Source organism: Stomoxys calcitrans, chromosome 5 (assembly GCF_963082655.1).
Source record: "Stomoxys calcitrans chromosome 5, idStoCalc2.1, whole genome shotgun sequence".
NCBI classification, from domain to species: domain Eukaryota; kingdom Metazoa; phylum Arthropoda; class Insecta; order Diptera; family Muscidae; genus Stomoxys; species Stomoxys calcitrans.
The window spans coordinates 80,862,743-80,875,169 of NC_081556.1; the positions used below are offsets into that span (position 1 = coordinate 80,862,743).

The 12,427-nt window shown below is 38.4% G+C and overlaps 1 protein-coding gene across 3 annotated transcripts in view; it reads right to left on the minus strand.

Moving 5' to 3' along the window:
• Positions 1 to 2,340, minus strand: part of LOC106080696 (uncharacterized) — a 238,019-nt gene extending 235,679 nt beyond the window's left edge. For 2 of the 3 annotated variants that reach the window (XM_013242164.2, XM_013242163.2), the window contains exon 1: positions 1,889 to 2,340. The gene's annotated coding sequence lies outside the window, so the exon portion shown is untranslated. The other variant, XM_059369035.1, reaches the window with a different exon arrangement.
• Between the last annotated feature and the right edge of the window lie 10,087 nt (positions 2,341 to 12,427).

The window sequence follows — 12,427 nt, forward strand, 5'->3', positions numbered from 1 at the left end:
GACTTGCATGACATGTGGTTTCAACAAGTCGGTGCCACATGCCACACAGCAAGCTTAACAATGGACTTATTGAGAGGCGAGTTCGGTGAACATTTTATTTAACGTTCGGCACCGGTCAATTGGCTGCCTAGATCATGCGATGTAACGCTTTTAGACTATTTTTGTGGGGCTATGTTAAAGCTCATGTCTTTACAGACAAGCCCGCTTCATTGGAAGAAATCATTGAAACATTTATTCATGAGATACCGGTCGAAATTTTGGAAAGAGTATGCCAAAATTGGACTAAGCGGATGGATCATTTGGGGCGCAGTCATGGTCAACATTTGCATGGAATATTCTTCAACCTTACTTTATAGGGACCTTACAATCGATTCAAATAAAGATTTCCTATAACTTTTAAAAAATCACCCTTTATAAATAGATATAGCCCCATATAAACGAATTCACCGATTTAAGTTATTGAGAGCCAAGACGCCATTATTTATGTCCGATAAACCTGTACCAGGATTTGAGTTCTTGATTCTCTATGAGCTTAAACAATTATCTGTTGTATTTGGCTAACTTGGCCTTGTAGATGTCCCTATCTTGTGGTGCCCCTGTGGATTTCCTTTTACTGAAAGATAAGTAACACCTGAGCATCCTGGCTTGAATCTGTAGTGGCGACAAGAATTTTAGCTCATACTTGAAGAATGTTCATGAATAAGAAATTGTCAACGTTATTCACATTTGAACGTATCTCATGTTTAAAGTCTGGGCATTGATTTATTGATTTAGCAAGGATTTTAGAGAGCACGGCTAAACTTAGCTCATTCATCCTTTTTTTGGAATGTAAAAAAGAAATAAATCCATGAAAAGAATTACAACTTTGGTTTTTTGATTACAACTTTTATTTTATTTGTTCTGTTTTTTTTTATAATCTCATACCACTGTATGGTTAAAAAAAATTATCTCCTAGTTTGTTTGTAGGTGAATTTTGGTAACCATGTATGTATGTGTCTGTGCAGCAGTGTAGCATACCAGTCGCAGTAGTAGTAAATTTTAATGACAAAACTGTTTGTAATGCAAGATGATGATGATTATGATGATGAAGAAGAAGACGACTACAACGAACGAAAGAACAACAACAAACATGAAAACTCGAACGAAAGAAAATAAACCAACAATGACGATGAAAACACGAAAACACCAACAACAACAACAACAATGACAATTGGGAGTTCTGAAGTGGCACATTGGGGGGTGGAAGGCTGTCAGAGAGATGGTGGTTGGGGGTTGAGGAGTTTCATTTCTTGTTTTTTTTTTTTTGTTTTTGCAACCTGAGGGGTCGTTACACAAATGTACACAAGTGGGTAAATTCAGTTTGGCTATTCTTCGGTATTCCACCATTTCTTCTCTCATTTCGTATACTCGCATTTTGTTACACGTATTCCTTTTTGGCTTAAACATTCCTTCGTTGGCTATTTTATTCCTTTTTGATGCGAGTATTTACTCTTCGCTTGGGGGTGTGTGTGTGTGTGTGCTTTTTGCTTGCATGAGTGAGTGCGGCTAATGCTTCAGCGTGTGTGTGTGTGTGTGTGTGTGTTGGGGCTATGTTTGTATGTGCATGGGATAAATCAGTATTTTTCTTTCATTCCTTTTTACTATTTCATTCACGTCGTCGTCTTTGTCGTTGTCGTAGAAAAAAGGAAGAAATACCCACACAAAATACAAGAATTTTTCTTTGACACTTTTCAAAAACTTTTTCATTTTCTCTATAGAATTTTGCTTAGAAAAGAAAAATACAACTTTTCCCACAAACCTGATACAACCTTTTTTCATTTCATAGCGAGAAGATCTCTCAGGTGAAATATTTTTTTGGTTTATTTTTTTCTTCTATTGATTTACTCACTTTTGGTTAAGCACAACTCTTTTTTTTTTGTTAATCGAATCGCTTGTCAAAAAACTCTATGCACTTTGAATTATTTTGTAAATCAGGCAAATCGCTCTTGGTCAAATCACACACTAATCAATACATTTTTCATTTGGTTACCAATATTTGCTTTGAAAATCCTCATGAAGCACTTTTGTGTATATTTGTTTAGAGGTTCTTTTTCATATTTTTCACTCTACTGTAACTCTATGCCCTTTTAATGGCAACGCGGGCAAAGATGGAAATTTTATTTATTCATTTACATTATTCCACAATCTTTTGCTTTTATATTCAAATAAAAATTTTATTTGATGATTAAATTGATTATTTGGTTATTTTTTCAAATATTTTCTTTTTGGGTTTCTTGTTTTTTTTTTAGCAGTTTTAAAACGTTTTTAAAATCCAGCGTACGACCAATGTAATGCGCACTAATTGACGGGAGAAAAACGAATAACAATTATTTGTGGCTAAGAACACCGAAACACCATATTTTGTTTAAATCCATTACAAATACTCAACGACCACTCTCTTTGCTTGCTCTCTAAAATCTCCTTTTACGTAGTGTCACTTCCTCTCTTTGCTGTCTATTGGTTTCTCCACTTGTGAGTCTTTCGTAATTACCGTTATTTTTGGTAACTGTCATAGCAAAGAGGGTTGCTGCCAATTCAGTGTGTTTTGATAAAAACACGCTAAATTGATTATAGGAGAGTGTTGCCTTACTGGTGTTTTTATAACCACCACACTGAAACCGCTTTAATAGAGATAACCTTGAATTTATAGTTTATTTTAATGGCTTAAGGCTCTATTACACGGTATGCAAAACTCTTATGATATGTCAAATTTAGCACACGAAGAGTTGTACATGTCGGGTGCTACAAATGAAACCTACATATGAAAATCACTTTCAAAATAGCACATGCTTTTTTTTTTGTTTTTTTTGCTGGAGGCCACCGTAGCGCAGAGGTTAGCATGCCCGCCTATAACGCTGAACGCCTGGGTTCGAATCCCTAATGCTGGCAACATTTGTGAGGTACTATGCCATGTTAAAATTTCTCCCCACTCTCACTGAATATATCAAGCAGATATCCTTACAATTCAACAATTGGTGCAATACAATCTCATAACGACCACTGGCATGAATATCTTCTCAGACAGCCAGGCAGTACTTAAATCTCTGGGGAAAATATTTTTGAATTTAGAAACTGCCCTTGACTGTCGTATATCTCTCAACATGCTGACAGATGAAGGATGCCGGTAACGACCTTGCAGAAGCTATGAGGACGTCGAGGAAGAAGAGATTGTAGAACATCGGCTGTGTGTGTGTGTGTCCCTGGCAGTCAGTAGGGGTTCCACTTTCTCATTTCTTTGAGAAATTGTCTGAATAACAGGATGCGAACATTCACAATTAGGTACTAGAAGGCATCTTTCTTATCCTGTTCCTGTGGTATCACAATGGACGAACATGTCTAAGTGAGTCTGATGGAAGACTGCCAGATAAACATTGCCTATCCATACCGAATCCCTGCCAAGCCAGGGAAAAATCGTAACTTCTAGGCTATTTGGGGGATCGACTTTTAGAGGAGGATATCAAATTATAGACCGATTAGGAAAATACTTACCGTAGATTTTGGGAGTCATTGCAAAGCACTAAAGGCCAAAACGGAATGAGCGGAATGCAACTATGCTAATAAATCCCACTAAAGCAACAACCAAAAGTTAAAGAATTTTCAACTTTGACACCTGTAATCGAACGTCATTCTGTGTTGCTATACGTGAAGTAGTTTTTTTAGGCGTCATGGTAATTGTTTGCAGGGTTGAATTTTTTAACGCAACGCTCAAAAGCAAAACTCAACCCGCTCATTCCGTTTTGGTCTTAAGTGCGATGTTGGATGCCTTTTTGAAGAGATGTTGGCTGTTAGAAATTAACTTTTCTCTTACTGCGCTATAAGCAAAGGTTGGACAACATGACCCAACGTTTCATTCAAGGGGCATGCTTCTACGATTGCATTGCTCACTAATAAGTGAATAGGTGGATGCATGTAATCTTTTGGTAGCATAGCAGTCTGACGAGGCCTCTGGCAAAGGCCGAAATCACGATCATTGCAGCCCGCCCCTTGATACATTTAACATACCACAAATGCTGAGACTTTTTAAAGTGTTTTTGCTGTTTTGTCTTGAAATAGAAGCAAGAAATAAAAACACGTTGGTCTCAGCTGGTTAAACCAACAACAAAATGAAATAATTTTTGGGACCAAACTAAGAAAGCACAAAGAAACTTAGAAGAAAAGTCTTGTAAATAATTCAATGAGCTGCTAATTGAACACATATACATACACATTTCTATTTTGACAGATATAGAAGCTAGAAAAGTACAACTTTCTTCTAAAATTAATGTCGAAATCCTCTCCACCATTTTAACAAGGAAAAAAAGAGAGGCTAATCTGTCTGCTGCATTGTATTATAGCTTTCACTACCTTTGGTATAAAAACCAACTTAAATTTTCTCCATGACTTGAACACAAACTCAAATTTTATACATGCCTTAAACACTTGTACATAATCATCACATATTTAGTCGAAAGCCTCCTGCAACATTCTTAGATAAATACCCAATAGAAACAATAACGGGACCAACACAAATGTTATACATGCCATAGCCACTTGTGCATATTCATCACATGATAATTGAATGCCTTCAGCAATATTCTAGGAGAAATGTCATTCGTCCCCGGAAATTTAAAGAGCCTAATGTGTGAAGTGCCCTATAGACACAATCACGAGTCAACGGTCTGTTGTTGACGTTCTTTGGGTCGACTTCATCGATTGAAATTAGTGACAAAATCCCCTGTTCGCTGGGGAAACTTTTTAAGGTTTCCCTGGACGAGAAAATTCACTCTTCATTTAGCCTCTGTAATTTTCCCGTGCGTGGTCTTTCCTTCGTCATAAGCTTCCACAACCTCGGTGTCTTCTGTATATTAGAAAGCTCCTCAATCAAGTTGACAAAATCATCTCATTTGGATTTTTATAGCTCCTTCTTGTCAATGTCCTTATAAACCGAACCGAATCTTCTGTACTCATTCTAAAATCTATGACAGCAAGTTTCGAGGTGTCACCCACCACTTGATCTTTCCATCGGGCTTTTGGTCTTCCCGGTTTGCGTGTACCACCGTGTTTGCTTCAAAAGACTTCTGGAGCTTCTTCACCCATTCTGAAAACATGACCTACCCAATGCAGCCGTTGTATTTTGATGTGTGTAACTATGCTATCGTCGTCATACAGCTCGTGGGTCATACGTCGCCTTTATTTTCCATTAACGCAAACTGGTCCATATATTTTACAAAGAATCTTTCTCTCAAATACTCCAAGCACTGCCTCATCTGCTTTCACAAGTACCCATGCTTCAGAGCCATATGACAGCACGGGTAGTATCAGTGTCTTGTATAGTGTAATCTTCGTCTGACGAGAGGTGGCCTTGTTTCTAAACTGCTTACTAAGTCCAAAGTAGCATCTGTTTGCCAGTATTATTCTCCGCTTAATCTCAAAACTGGTGTCATTCGTTTCGGTTACGGCGGTGCCTAGGTAGATAAAGTTACTGACTGTCTCAAAGTTGTGGTTCCCAACTTTCTCCATGTTCTTTATCTGCTCGGTTGTGCAAGGCTTTTTGGGAGTTGAAACCATCCATTTTGTCTTATCTCCATTGACTTCCAGACCCATTTTCACTGACTCTCTTACGATTCTTTCAAAGGCAGCAATTACTACTTCCGGTGACCGACCTATGATATCGATGTCATCTGCATAGGCGACTAGCATGTGTTCTCCTGTGATTAGTGTGCCATATCTATTCACATTTGCATCTCATATAATCTTCTCCAACAGGACATTAAAGAGATCACACGATAGGCTGTCTCCTTGTCTGATACCTCGTTTGGTATTAAATGGTTAGCAGAGATTCTTTCCTATTCTTACTGAGGAATGCGTATCAGCAAGTGTTATCCTGCAGAGTCTTATTAATTTTGCAGGGATACCAAGCATGGCTTGAAGTACCTTTGAACGTAAAGGAGTATCGAAGGAAGCTTTGTAGCCAACAAAGAGGTGGTAGGTCTTGCTTTGTTCTTCTTGGGTCTTTTCCAGGATTTGGCGCAGTTTGAATATCTGGTCCAGGGTGGATTTCCCAGGTCTAAATCCGCATTGATAGGGACCAATTATCTCATTGACTTTTTTTTTTTTTTTGTATTTATTCATTCTTTATTTTATTTTATTAAACGTTATAAAAATATATAATACTATATGTTTTATTTATTATCTATAAAGAATATTCAGCATGGTTTTTCTTAAACCGTCTGCTGGAAAATTGAGTTTAAAAATTTACGTTAAAATTAATAATTAAATTCATTTATCAATAAATCTCTGTATTTAAGGGCTTCTCTAAGGTAATTATATAAAGTAGACCAGGACATATCTTCACCTCCATCTAACTGAAAGATAACCTCATTTTCATCAAGAAAAGTTTTGTTAAAAAATTTTAGTCTGTAATTGGAAAATATTGGGCATCTGCCCACGAAGTGACATACTGATTCCTCTTCTCCCATATTACAAATAGAGCATATACGACTAATGTTATTTCGGTAGATAGATCCGTTTAAAGGCAAAATATCTCCTCTGGCTCGTATAATGCATGATATTTGACTTAGTTTAAAACTGTTGTTGCAGTATATTGGTCCTACTTCATAATTAAGGTATTTGTAGATTCTGTGAGCACTCTCACGGGCTTTGGTCATGTGATCCCTTAGGCTACGCATTTTTATTCCTTCAATAAGTTGATAGCATGCATTATTCCATGTTTCCTTGCTTTCGCCAATATCAGCACTTTGGATTTGGTATTTTGATAGCATTAATTTTAAATCATTGTACCAAGAAATATTTCTTTCTATAACTTTCAGAGAAAGTTTATTTGGCAATCGATGCCCTTGCATTTCAAATATCACTTTTTGCAAGTACTTTAAGTGCATTGAATAAGTGTACACATATCCTTCCTCGTAGCTTGTTTCCAAAGCCAATAAGTAATTGGGCGTATTTTCTGGTAGCTTCAGTATACGTTTAATAAAATATCTGTATAATTTTTTCACGTCCTCAAAATAAGCATTTCCCCATATTTGTGAACCATAACTCTGGATCGCTCTACAAACTGACAGAAACATTTTCCACTTCGCAGTTAGTGAAATATTCGGTTTTCCTGTGAAATCCTTCCATGTTACATTCAGACAAATTTTGGATGCATTATTTTTATTCTCAATATGTTTAGCGAAAGAAAGCTTTGGTGTCAAAGTTATGCCAAGGTACTGATATTCATTTACAACCCTCAGACTTTCTCCCTTATATTTCCATGTTTCAACGTCAGCAATTCTCCCTCCTTTTCTGAATACCATCACTTCTGACTTGTCTTTGTTTACTTCCATTCCCCAGAGATCACAATACTCTGCCAGATTGTTTATCATTTTTTGTAGTATATCTTTATCATCTGATATTAAAACAATATCATCTGCATACATCAAAAGACGGACATTCAAATTGTCTATGTATAGACCACCTCCTAAAGCATCGTGCAGATCATTTAAATAAAGGGCAAAGAGTAAGGGCGATAGCAGGCAACCTTGTTTCACTCCACATTTTGTTTCAAAATATCCAGACAACTCCTTACCGTTCCATATCGTTGATTTTGTATTCTTATATACTTTAGCAATAAAATCCACAATTTTTGATGAGAGCCCTATTGTGTGCATTTTGTATATAAGTTGCTGTCTTGGAACCCTGTCGAACGCTGCTTTGAAGTCGACAAAAAATGAGTAAACTTTTTTTCTTTCAGCAAGCTTTAGATTTATAATTGACACTAGGTTAAAAACATTGTCAATTGTCGAATATCCTTTTCTAAAACCAGCTTGAAACTCATTTAACACCTGCAGTCTATTCGTCCACTCAGTTATTCTGTTATTTATCATGCCCAACAAAAGCTTTGCTATGCAGTTCATAAAACTTATTCCTCTATAATTTCCGACTGCATTAATATCACCTTTTTTATGTATGGGGAATATAACGCTGGTGCGGAAAGTATCGAAGTCTTGGCTACCATTGAAAATTTTTGTATAAGTTTGACATAAAGCTGAGAGAAAGTCATCCGTAGCATTGATAAAAAACTCGTATGGAATACCGTCTTCACCTGGGGCCTTCCTTTCCTTTAACTTACTCAGCTGCTCCCTTATTTCTTCTAAAGTAAAGTCACTGTCTAGAAGAACTTCCTCCAAAAGTGGTGGGGCAAAGTAGATAGGTTTCGAGTTATCAGTAGGGTTGAGTAGAATTTCAAAATAATTCTTTAATGTTTCGGCAGTTATTTCGCATCCAATCGGATTTTCATGTTGTCTAATTTCCTTTGCTAATGCCCACCATGTTTTACTATCGCTAACCGTGTCCAATCTTCTGGTTAGATTTATATTGTACTCGCATTGTTTTCGCTTACAAATGAGATGATATTCCTTTCTTTGCACACTATAGGCTTTTCTGTCTTGTATCAGATCTGTAGATCTATATATATTTAGCAACCTCATAGATTTCTCTCTTGCCCGAAAACATTCAGTGTCGAACCATTTGTTTTTGTACTCTACTTTCCTGCTTATTGTACTTTTAGGGTAAGAGCTTGAAATGAGGCTTATAAAATCTGCTAAACATGCGTAGTCGGATAATACAGTGGTTACATTTGCATTTAGTTTTTGCTGATAAGTTGCTTTATTGGTATTTTTCCAGTATAATCTCGGCAATTGGTGCAATTTTTCAGTGTCTGACTTTAAATCGTTATTACATTCCAATTTTAATGTTATGGGCCAGTGATCCGACCACACTTGATTTTCAACATTAAAGTTACTAACATTCGCAACCATGTCATGTGAGACTGCACACAAATCAATAACCGAACTGCCGTTTTGGTTTGCGAAGGTGAAATTTCCTTCTGCATCCCCTGTGATTCTTCCATTAAGAATTATTAGCCCGTTATTGTTGCAAAACTCAACATACTTTCTTCCGCATGAGTTTACAGTTTTATCCTTCGATCTCCTTATTTTGCTGCATGCGATGAATTCTTCTACTGACTCTTCCCAAATTTGCTGTTCTTCTCCAATTCTGGCATTGTGGTCGCCTATAACAATTTTTGGCAAATTTGACATTTCCACAGCCTCTTTTAAACTCCCGAAGTCTTGCATCCAGTTTGCTCCTCTTAGATACACAGGAACTATTTCAAAAGTCATCTGATTTAGCCGACATTGTATAATATCTATACCTCCAATTTGAATCAACTTATGTCTGAATCCGACAGATTGTAAATCTTTTCTTATGCCACAAACGTGCCCACCTATTGCTCTTCCCCTATTACTGATTCTAGTAGCGGCTTTCCAATACAACAAATAATTTTTAAATCTACTTTCATATTTACTTTTTTGACTCTCTTCGACATGTGTCTCTAGCAGGATAAATACATGAAAATCCTCTAAATATTTAAAAAAATCGTGGTGAAGATATTTTCCTCCCAGCCCATGTACATTATATGATACTAAATTCAAAATAAATTTCTTGTTTTCAATTGGCTTTCTATCTATGGTGCTATTCGTTTTACATTTATCATAGTCTATTAGTTTTTTGAATTATATTTACTCCATAAGTTATTATAATCTAAGAGTATATTTTGAGCTACAACACCATATTCCTCTGCAAGGACTTCCTTGCCTTTTCGTTGACCACACATCAGCTCATCATTTCCCGTCCAGAAGAAGATCTTTCCACCAACTACTAGTTGGTCTCCACGAATTCCAATTTTCTTGCTCTTGTCAACTTGCAGAATTTCCTTCTTCAGCTGCATCATAATCTTTTTCCTTTCTAGCCGAATTCCGCACAAATCTCTTTCCACAAATATTGTGGATCCAGCAAGGTGCTTCGTGTTTTTGAATATATCGGCTATCATTTTTCCAGATTTAAGCTCTATCAGAACCGTCATTTTGTCATTGGCCTGTTTCAATTTTTTGACATATTCTATCTCCACATCCATGTTAATTTTTAATTTATTCCTGAAAAAATCTTTTACCGCTCCGTATAGAGAACTTTTGAGTGGTAACCCTCTCACGATGATATTTTTCCTTCTTGATTGTACATCAAGTCTCTCTAATTTTCGTTCATTGGCATCATTGATTTCTTTCAAGAGTTTAATTTCCGCCTTCATTGTTTTATTTTCCTCCGATAAACGTGTGACCTCCTCCTTTACTCCCTCAATGTTATTTTTTATTTCCATAATGTCAGATTTGGTTGGTAAGTTAGCAATCTTTTTATCTAGTAACATTGACTTTAGGTTTTAATTTTTCACACAGTACGCTCGAGAGTATCTTGTATGCGATGGGGAGGAGACTTATTCCTCTGTAGTTGATACATTCCGTCTTGTCTTCTCTCTTGTGTACGGGACATAGTATACTAAGGTTCCAATCACCGAGTATGCGTTCTTCTAGCCAGATTGCGCAGATAAGCTGATGCATACGCCTTATCAGCGTGTCGCCTCTGGTCTGCGGTGCTGCGGTATCCACTTCGCCGTCAACGTCGGACACTAGCAGTTGGGTAAAATGTTCTTTCCATATCCTCAGCATGTTGCCTGTGTCAGTTACCAGATTTCCCTCTTTGTCTCTGCAGTAGGATGTGCCTGCAACAAAGCCATCGGTTTTCTCCCGATACCTCTTTGGGGCGTTGCTTCTGATTGCAGAGTTGCTCTATATGCCGCATTCTTGGCTTCAGTAGCATCTCGACACTCTTGGAGGAGGCTTCCGATACCCAAGTACGCGGCATTTTCCATGGAGTGGGCAACAGTTTGCCACTGCGCAATTATATCATCGAAGCAAGGAGTGCTTTCATCAAGCAGTTGGGTGAGTCAACTTTTCAATGTCCAGCTTCCGTGCAGTGTCAGATCGTACTTTCCTCGCCATGTTCAAACGGGTGCGAACCTTTGCTGCAACAAGGTAATGATCCGAATCTATATTCGCTCGGCGAATATATCAGCCTCAACCCATTACTGGACGTTATCTCGTGGAGGCTAAACTTTCCGACTGTTGGACCAAAAATTTCTTCCTTCCCTATTTTCGCATTAAAATCTCCCAGAACGATTTTAATATTATGGGCGGGGCAGCGGCAGCGGCAGCGTCTTTGTCTTCCGTCGGGGCATGGGCACAAATAAGACTGATGTTGAAGAATTTGGCTTTTATGCGGATTGTGGCTAGCCTCTCATCCACCGTAGTAAAGCTGGAGACAAGGTGTTTCAGATTCCGACTAACCACAAATCCACAGCCAAATTCATGCCTCGTGTTATGGCAGCTTTAGTATAGTTCGTCACCGTTTGGTGTTGTAGTGACGCCTTTCCCAGCCTATCGCACTTCCTGTAAGGCGGAAATATCTGCCTTGTACTTCTCTAATACATCCGCCATCGCGTATACTGCACCTTTTCCATAAAGAATGCGGACATTCCAGGTGCAGATCCGCAAATCATGGTCCTTTTTTCGTTTTCGTGGGTCGTCAACGTTGGGGGGGTCCATTTTTGCTATTCCTTTTTCTCATAGTAGTTCTCACAGTTTTTCGGGGGCGGGTTACTGGCCCAGCGCCCCAACCGCATGGGTTTTGTGGGATTGCACATGTATCCCTCGTTGTGGCGACCCGCTTGCTCCAAGATCCGACGCTCGCCTCCAGCCGCCCTTAACCTGGGAACACACGCTGATGTTGACCATTGGTTATCTCCCCTTGTCATCTCGAGTATCATTGGCACACAGTATTTAATTAAGGGCCTGTGCCACCTGACTCCTCACTGAGACTCTTCTCTCCAAAATCGCTGACGGCCACATCCGCATTTGTAGCTACTCCGCATAAAAACGGAGCTTTCCACCATCCGCAACCTGTGGACGCGCCCGGTAGCTTTCAGCTAAGCTTCCCCTGGTAACAATTGGCACCACACAAGTTGGAGCTCAAAGTTCCAGCCTGTGTGGTGCTCATAGTTATCCCGTATCGGCCGGGAATGTCCGTCTAGCATCTCTCTCAAATATCATGGGTAACTATGCCAGCACCTCTTATCTTTGGTCTTCCGTGTCCTAACTGGACAAGCTTATTATGTCATGCAGTCCTACAAATTTAAAAAAAAATGTCTCCTTAAATAAGGTCTTACCATTTCTAAATCCCTCTGCAGTTTGTATGCTAATTCCTAGTCTATTGACAGCATAGGCAACACTGTCCACAAAACAGCTGTTTCACAACTCTGTCATTGGTGGCAATGTATGATACAGAGAGATGTCACGCAGTTTTGACAAGAGAGTAACATATGTATCTCACTGTGGGTCGTCGTAGCCCCCCTCCCCCCACATACATATGTGTGTCTGTGGCTTCACGTGTGGGATTTTCAAAGATATTCGTGTGTTTCTGAAAGGCCTCCTTTGCCTACCCTTCATGTAATGTTGCC